Below are 9656 nucleotides of genomic sequence, written 5' to 3'. Positions count from 1 at the left end.
CCTAAGTAACTAAGACTCGACTCTTATGTATTTAATACAAATAGTGTATCTAAAAAGCTTTATTTTGTACATTAAAGTTTTAGAAATGATAATTTTTTTTCTTATTTAATAATACATAAAATTTCTAAGGATAGTTCTCTGACACTTTACTAAGAATTTAGACATTCTGCATAAAACTATTGACTCATCGTGTCATCAAATTAACACAAACATTCCATCAGTTATTATTATCAGAGGTGGCAATGCTATAAAATAAATACCAAGCTACAGGGTATAAACTATCAATCAGCTATATAGCAAAACCATTGGCTCAAAAACATCACTTTTCAAAGCTTAACAAAATTTGAAAGTTTATATACAATCTTTTCCAAATGTAGGAATTTAACTCTATGTTTAATTAATCCCTTTATAATTCAAATTCATAGATAATGTGAGATTTTAATGACAATATCTTATATTAAAAACAAAATGTTTCAATCAAGTTCTAATTTGACTCTAGCTGATATTTATACATGGTGTTGAAAATTTCTTATCTAATTTCGGGTTGAAAGAATTAAAAGAATAGTGTCAGCACAAATTACTTTTATTCAACATAAATTCATTTAGATGTGTATAGTGTATATAAATTAGTCTATGGCAAAAAAAAAAAAATCATACGGCAAATATAATTCGCTGAAGAAACATCCAAGAATAAATCAATTGTTTATTAATGATATTTAATGTGATTACAAAATATGAATTAGTTACCATAAAGTTTGAATTTATTAAAAATAAATGATATTTTTTTCCCCTGATAATACTTTTTGGGAAAAAATATTTTATAAAAGCCCTCTTTAATATTCGATTAATTGAGTCATAACATAAAAAATATCAAAACATTAGAGTATTGATGAATGAAATTTCTTGTATCCCTTTTCAAAAGAACAGTAAAAAAAACTACAACAGATTCTCCTTTCTTATAAAAAACAGAGTTGATATTGTATTTATTAGGATAAACCACATTAATTTTAACGAAATTCTTTAAACTTGAACTGAACTGACACAAGACTTTTAATCCAAATAAGACTCAAATATGTATATGCCTAATTTTCTTATACATATTAAACATGTATTAACAGTCCGGAGTGTTACCTTTTTAAACTCCACGCCCTTCATTTATTAATATTTAGGCAGGGTCTGCGTAAATGGTTTTCTTCTTCTTTTTTGAATGCGTATAAATACTCAAAGCATCTAGAATCAAGACATTACTTGTCTAACTACAATTCAATCATTATGAAGGTAAATAATATATGAATATTAAATCCTCAAATGTGGACAATGAATTGACCATTTTTTTTCTTCTCCTTTACAGTCCTTTATTGCCTTGTCTTCTCTCTTGGCTGTTGCCTTTGCTGCCCACCCAGCACCTGCTCCTTATCATCCTACTCCAGCCTACAAACCCGCCCCTTACCACCCAGCTCCTTCCTACAAGGAAGATCCCGCCGTCTACCAATACCAATATGGTGTCAGTGATGAATATGCTGGACTCAACTTTGGAGCTGATGAGGCCCGTGATGGATACTCCACCCAAGGAAAGTACTCTGTTGCCCTTCCCGACGGTCGCATCCAAACTGTTACCTACAACGTTGCTGATGCCTATTCTGGCTATGTTGCTGATGTTACCTACTCCGGAGAGGCCAAATACGAGCCATACCACCCTGCTCCAGCTCCTTACAAGCCCGCTCCCGTCTACCACGCTGCCCCAGCTCCCTACAAGCCTGCTCCCGTCTACCACGCTGCCCCAGCTCCCTACAAACCTGCCCCTGTCTACAAGCCAGCTCCAGTTTACCACGCTTAATCTACATTCTTCTATAAATATTTGTTCCTTAATTAATTTATTTATGCTTAATAAATATATTAAAAACTTATTTGATCTCTTATCTCATTAGTGAGTTGATATAAATTATTTTTTGTTTAGGGTACTTACAAATGGCTATTAATCGTTTCTACCTTGATATTTGACGATTTTTATTATTAAAAATGAATGTGTTGATATATTTGCACACATATTTCTATTTTATGAAAAATTATATTCAGCTAAATGAATGTTTTAAAATAATGCAATTAGCACAATCTTCCATGTGACCGTGATCAAAGAGATTTATCAAAATATTATGACATTATTAAATACCCAAAATATTCCAATATTGTGGCTCAAATAGTGAAAAAGTTAACACATTTCATAAATTCAGTGTGTTTGACTCTCCAATATTTATCATAGATGCATTAAGTAATATTAATATATTATTTATTTGACTAATTTTTCAATTAGGTAGTTATTTAATACACTTAATTGTAAATGATAATATTTTGGAAAAACTTGAAGCAGAGAGGATCTCTCTGATAACCTAGATGACCTGGCAAAATAGAATTGAACCAAAATTAATATTTTTATTTTGAAAATTGGTGGATTTACAGATAGAGAACATTTAATAAACCGTGACATATGTTTCATAAAAAGCCATAAAAAAATTACTATTGTTTTTGAGCTTTATGCGCTTTAATGTTGCTCTCAGACGATTGATGCATCAGATTTGGGTTATGGTCTCTAAAGTGAATGGCAAATTCACAAAATTGAAATAGCCAATATCGATCTCTGTCCCTCAGAAAAAAAAAACCAACATAAAATTATTGAAATTGTAAAAGTCTTTGAAGTATCTAAGATCGCCGTGAACTAGAGCATCCAGATGTTTAAGAAGATGAACAACGAAGACATTATCGTTGGGTTGATTTGTTGAATTCCATATAATCGGCTGAATGGGATCATTTCAACTAGAAAACCATTAATAAATAGTGCCTAGTAGTGACATAGAGGCTTGAGCCTGTCAATGTTGCTTTGGATGGTCTTTGTGAGTGAAGATCTGAATTTTAATCAAATATAAGCTTTTTTTCGATTGTCATTTTATAAAAATTTGTCACGCCCATAAAACGAGTTATTTGGGATTGAAAATGTTCAAAAACTTATTAAGGAAAAAGGTTACTGTATAAAAATATCACGGGCCAACAAAATTAAACTTGCTTTTTCATCACGAACTTCATAACATTTTATAAAACGTATTTTATACGCTGATTTTTTTTTTTTTTCTTGTAGCTAGCAGATTTTTCAAAATACAGTGGTTTGAAATTTTTATACTTTTTTTATAGGTCATAGATCAAACTTTAAGAAAATTGTCTAATTTTGGAAAACAAAACAACAATATACATAAATGTGATTTATTAGAAGCCTTGTGAATGAGTTTTCCTTTTGTATATTTTGGGTGGATTGTCACAATACAGCATCCAAAAATGTACTGCCATCATGCTTTCATTCCAAAATCTTTGGTAGCCATTCTTCCTTGTGCGAATATCTAGGTGAAATCGCTCTCTTTGTTTGTCCTTACTGCAACAATGTTTTCGCGGAAGAAATAGAAGTAGGAATGCAGGAAATGTATTTTCAACTACATTTCGTACTCAAGTACTTTGTAAGCATCAGGCAAGTTCTAGACTCCATCTTTATGCGCTGGTGACTTCTTTTTCCCAAGAAATTTCCACATATCCATTTGAAAGCCAACCAAACCTTCAATTCCTGTAGACGTAAGGCTTTTTTGAAATTCATTCTCATTCAAAACCTCCCTTATTTGTGATCCAACAAAAATTCCCTGTTTCAACTTTGCTGCACTAACCTTTGAAACTTTGATTGAAAAGTATTGGAACCTTTCAGCATATACTTTATCCGTAGTTTTTACAAAATTATTTGTTAAACCAAGTTTAATGAGGAGAGGTGGAAGATGTTTTTTTTAGATCAACTAAAGGGACAGACTGTATACTGCTTGTTCCTAGGACACATGTCGATCAAAGATGTAAGTAACTTCTGGATTAATTTACCATAATTACAAACTGTCACACAGACATAGGAAACAACAAAAATTTGGTAAATTCTGAAAGCATATCGATAAGAGATATCCACTGATTTTCCATTGATATCTGTTATATTTAATTGTGTTAGAAGTATTTCTTTATTGTCATATGTCTCTTTTAAATGGACAGAATGAGCAATGGGAACGGATATCATTTTATTATGGTTTTGCAGAAGGACTATACTTTAGAAAAATAACAAGGGGATCTGTCTACAAATTTTGAGACTCATAGATCCATTTTTTATTATAAAATATCATTTAGAAATAAGGAAACTTAATCAAAATTAATGATTTACTACAAATAAATAAGAAGCCTTATAAAAAAACAAAACTAGCTCCATCTTAAAAAATGTACGTGCTAGAAGAAATATAAAGACAGATTTTGAATTTGGGTCTAAATTGTAGTAAAATATATCCAAAAATATTTATGATGTAATTTAAAAAGAGCCTAAAATTATATATAAATCACCTTTACAGTAATATCCAAACATACCTATTTTCAAAATTCCAGTACTAAAATTATATTTCATTTAATTTTAAATATATAAATAATTTGTTTAATGAATTGCAACTTTTGTATGGTCTTACGTCCAGTTCAAGTTCCAAGTCGCTGAAGATGAGCTTCAAATCTTCCAACAACATAAGTTATCATGTTAATCACTCTCGTAAAATCTACTTTTCTATTGAATTTCCTAATTCTATTTAAAATTTGAAAATCAATTAAAGTAGAGCTAATTTTTGAATTAAAACATTTTTCTAGAAAACCGTTAAATATATATAATATGCGCATTTTAACTACAAGCAGGAAGAAAACTTGCATAAAATAATTCATTTAAGGATATTTCATCTTCATATATTACACTTTTACGCTAAAATATTGCTTTACAAATGAGCAAAGATTGATTCCTTTCGGAATTTGCCTCTCAATAAGAGTAAAATATTATGTCATTACCATAAAAATGAAAAAAATGTTTGTTAGCTTGATTTTGCTATAAAATTTTTTTAAAATTAGATATCAATTTAATATACTAAAAAGTAGAATAAGTGTGGAGAGGAAGTACATTTTTCTTCCCCTTAATAACTTGCGTTAACAAATCCTAGTGCTGTTCTGTTTAACTCAACGCCCTACAAAAATATAGGCTGCGTAAGTAGTTTTTTTATTTAAAAAAATGCGTATAAATACTAAAAGCATCAAGAAACAAGACATCAGTTTTATTACTCCAATTAAACCAAAATGAAGGTAAGTTACAATTGAAAATTAAGTCCTCAAATGTAAATCATGAATTAACCTTCTAATTTTTTACAGTCTGTTGTCGTCGTATCTGTTCTTTTGGCTGTTACCATGTCTGCTCCTGCTGATCCCTACAGACCAGCTCCATACCACCCAGCTCCTTATCTCCATATCATCCTGCTCCTACCTATAAGGAAGACCCCAGTCTACCAATACCAATATGCTGTCAGAGATGAATATGCTGGACTCAACTTTGGAGCTGATGAGGCCCGTGATGGATACTCCACCCAAGGAAAGTACTCTGTTGCCCTTCCCGACGGTCGTATCCAAACTGTATCCTACAACGTTGCTGATGCTTACTCTGGCTATGTTGCTGACGTCACTTACTCAGGAGAGGCCAAATACGAACCATACCACCCTGCACCATCTCCTTACAAGCCCGCTCCCGTCTACCATGCTGCTCCAGCTCCCTACAAACCTGCCCCTGTCTACAAGCCTGCTCCCGTCTACCACGCTTAAGCATCTTTCCGGCATTGTATTACTATTTTCCAATGATAAATAATTTATTTATTTATGCTAAATAAATTTATAAAATCTAATATAGAAAAAAACTAAATATTTTTTTGGGTTTTTGGTCCAATATATTTTTTGGTTGCTATATGATTTTTAAATTCTCGAAATGGAGAAAGTTTAAAACCCCTTGGTCCCCATTTTTGTGCAGTGCCTATCTGGTAATATTTAACTCTGATCAGCAAAGATAATGCATTTACAAACATAAACAAGACGCAGAAACCTATTTTATCCTTTTTATTACTGATTGATTTTTATTTTTTGATAATGAAAAATAAGGCTGAGATATGAAATGGATTTTATGTATGAATTTGAAGATCAACAGCATTAAAATTTTATTTAAAAAAATATTTTTAACAAATTAAGGAAAATGACTTCTTTAACATTATGTTAAATTCCATTGCTGCAAAAAAAAATAGAACAATTTAGAATGCTAATTAAGATTTTAGTATACATGAATAAATATACAACAGAGTTAGGAATTTGGAGCAATAATTCACAAATAAATTTGTACTTTGTATGCAAACGATTTATTGATATAGATTATGTAGTTTTTGATTTTCGAGTGGGTTATCCTGCACTACTTCCAAATGTAGTGTGTCTAAGCATGAATAAAAAATCTAGAGTTGAACTGAGCAATTTTGTTTTTTGAAATTAATCTTATTTGAGAATGTATTCATTATATAATTTAAAAACAATAATATTTTGTTATTTATGCAATCATTTTTATTAATTCGATACCGAAACTATATTTTCAAGTGGGGAAGAAAAGATCACATAATCGTTATATTTTGAAATGGCTACTGTAGACAACTTGTTTGTCCACTAGTCGTTGAGGAACCCAAGAATTACCCCATATACTATCAATACAACCTTCAAAAATACATAACTCCTCCCGCCCTTTATTAAATTAACAGAGTAATTGTTATGTAAATCCTTATTTTGTTGCTCAAGTCCAGTCTTAGGAATGGTCCTATTAGTCCATAGGATCGGTCCTTAATCCTGTCGGTCCTTCAGAATATCAGTACTAAAACTGATTAAAACAAAATTGATTTACATCATCATATAACGAACTTTTAGATTTTAGGATTGATATGCAGAACTGAACTAGAACCGAAACGAGACAGAAATCGACAGGACTGTAGTCTCCAGTAACATATCAGACTGACACAACAATAAGCAGATTTATTTCTGCGAGGAGAGAAAAATAGGACACGTCATTAGGAAAAGTAGCATTTTCTATGAAGTGAAAAAAATTGGCACAAGCTAATTTAAGTGTTTCACTACTTATATTTTATTAATTTTAATATGTTGCACATAGCTGGACATTGGTCATCCTGGAGTCCAAGTACGGACTCTCCGTTGACTTTCACCGGTATGGTTAAGGTTTTAAATAAATTAAGAAAGGAAATGTAATTCTAAAGGTTTCATATGTATAGGGTAAAATAAATATTTTGAAGTTAAAATGTTTTAAGATGCAATATACCAGTCAAACTGTTTAAATATGTAGTTTCAACAGTTCTCACGTAGTTCAGCTTCGATAAAGTAGGCAATTGAAATAAAGAATGGTTGCAGCTGGCTCATGTTCTACAACATCAAATAATATTTACCAACAAAGTTACATCACAATCATGTAATATAACACACATTGTTGCAAAAAAGTAATAAAAACTTTTTCAACTTTTCTTCGAGATATTGGATAAAAACTGATTTTGTAATCATGCAGTTGATGAGAAATGTTAGAAATTGTAAGTTTCAGCAATATAGATTAGTGGTAACAAGAGTTGCTAGTTCTACGGTGTTGTTAACTCCGGCAACGAAGATTACGGCAAAGTTACAGATCGATTTTGACTAAACTTAGTACAAAAATTAGGTATGGTCACAATACGAGGCGATAACATTTTTAAAGGTCAAGGGCAAGAAAGCACAAAACGTAAAAGATGCTTAATCGAACATAGCTTTAGAATAAATTAAGATACATCTTTCAATTTGATTTTAGGATGGGGTTTACCCTCTACCATGTGATAATTCCAGTTTATTATGTATTCTTTTATATGCTATATTAAAAATTCACAGAAATTTGTTTGTTAGTGTTGACCGAACCATCAAAAGCCATGTAGGTACTGAATTTATTCAATCTATAAAATTAATTAAGAGATATAATACAGCTTTATTAAATCTTGGTCTGCAGTAATGCATTAAAAATTAATCATTCAACATTTTCAAAAGGCTCTTTTTGTTTTTCCAAAATATTTTTCATTTTATTTTCCTTAACTCCTAACTCAATCGAGATAGTTTAACTGATGCAACCATTTCCCAACGACCTATGTAATTGCCCCAGGGTAGTATAATCTATAAATAGATTATAAATATGATATGCTAAATTTTAACGTGTCTAAGGCAAACTAACTCCCAAATAAATCAAATACAAAATGTTGTTCGTATTTTTGATCTCTTCTAAAAAAATGTTTTTCTCTGAATGCTGGAATTGGAGAGTTCCTTAAACGATGGTAAAATACACTATAGACTAGGGGTATAGACTAGGTAGACTAGCAGTATTTGATATCTACAATTTTATTTTATTAAAATAAAGTTACAAAACTAACTTTGGCTGTTATCATAAATATATCTTTGGGTAGTTTTGTAGCTTTAATATTAATTAGATAGTACCAGGGGTAGTATCCACATTGCCAAGAGTAATTAGGCGTCGGCTATAAGATAAATTTTGCTTTAATAATATAGAAAATAAACTACCCAATAAATTATAAGATTTACGCTCCGTTTTTTATTAGCACACTCACATGTAACTTCTTATTCTTATATCAATTATTCATATGTATTCTGTCCTGAAGTATGTAAGAAATAATAATATGAGTTTGGACAAAAAGATATACTTGGATGGATTAATACTTTAGTCATTAGAAAATTCACTAACAAAATGAAAAAAAAATCATTTAACATAGCAACCTCTATATTTAATTCAAATCTTAACATTTGCTAAAAAATTCCATGAATTATAAATTACATAAAAGACCAAACACAAAAAACAAACAGAAAATGTGCTCTTTTTATTTTCACACATGTCAGCAATATTTTATTATACGACCACAGTATTATTTCTGATACCAAAATATTTATATGATTTTCAACAAGGAGACTTGATACAGTGAAATCTGTGACTTGTTTTCATATATTCAGACAGACAAAAGTATAAACTTTGCTTTATAAAAGCAGATTTATTGTATTAAAAAACACTTTATCGACAATAATTGTCATTTATTTATCGTTTTATTTGTTTTAAAATATAAATGTATGCAAATTTTGAGAAATTTACAATTTTACTCAAAAGATTATGCGTCAAGGGAGATGGTTGAACGACACTCAAATGTTACATATTTAGCATAACGAAATATATATTCATTATTACAACCCATGCAAAAGTGATGGAATGCAAAAAATCATGGATTTTTTTAAGTTGACAATAAGAACCATATTACCTCAGACCTCGTAGATTTTGATTGGATGGAAAAATTTGCTCTTGACATCTCATCATGGACTAATGAATCAGTTTTGTTATTTAAACTAGTCCTTATAAAAAATGACGCATGCTGCGAAGAAGGCCCAAAATCAGTTGGTAGTTAGCAAATTCTTTCGGAATGATATTTTAATAAATGTTCAAAATTGTTCACAGCTAAGAACCAGTTCCTATTCAATCAATCAACGTTCAGGACACTGATGAGGAAAAAATAATCCCAAAATTCGCCAGCTGACAATAAAATACAACATGTTATTTCTATGTGTCATGTGAGGTAATGCCATGAATTTTATCATTCGGGAAGTTGTATTATTTTCCCTCAAGACCGCACCATTTTCTGTTGCTTTGTTTACAAACTAATATAAGCAAACAACGTTCATGCCCA

This window comes from Lepeophtheirus salmonis, chromosome 8 (assembly GCF_016086655.4).
Source record: "Lepeophtheirus salmonis chromosome 8, UVic_Lsal_1.4, whole genome shotgun sequence".
Classification (NCBI taxonomy): Eukaryota; Metazoa; Arthropoda; class Copepoda; order Siphonostomatoida; family Caligidae; genus Lepeophtheirus; species Lepeophtheirus salmonis.
This window is presented reverse-complemented; position numbering follows the sequence as displayed.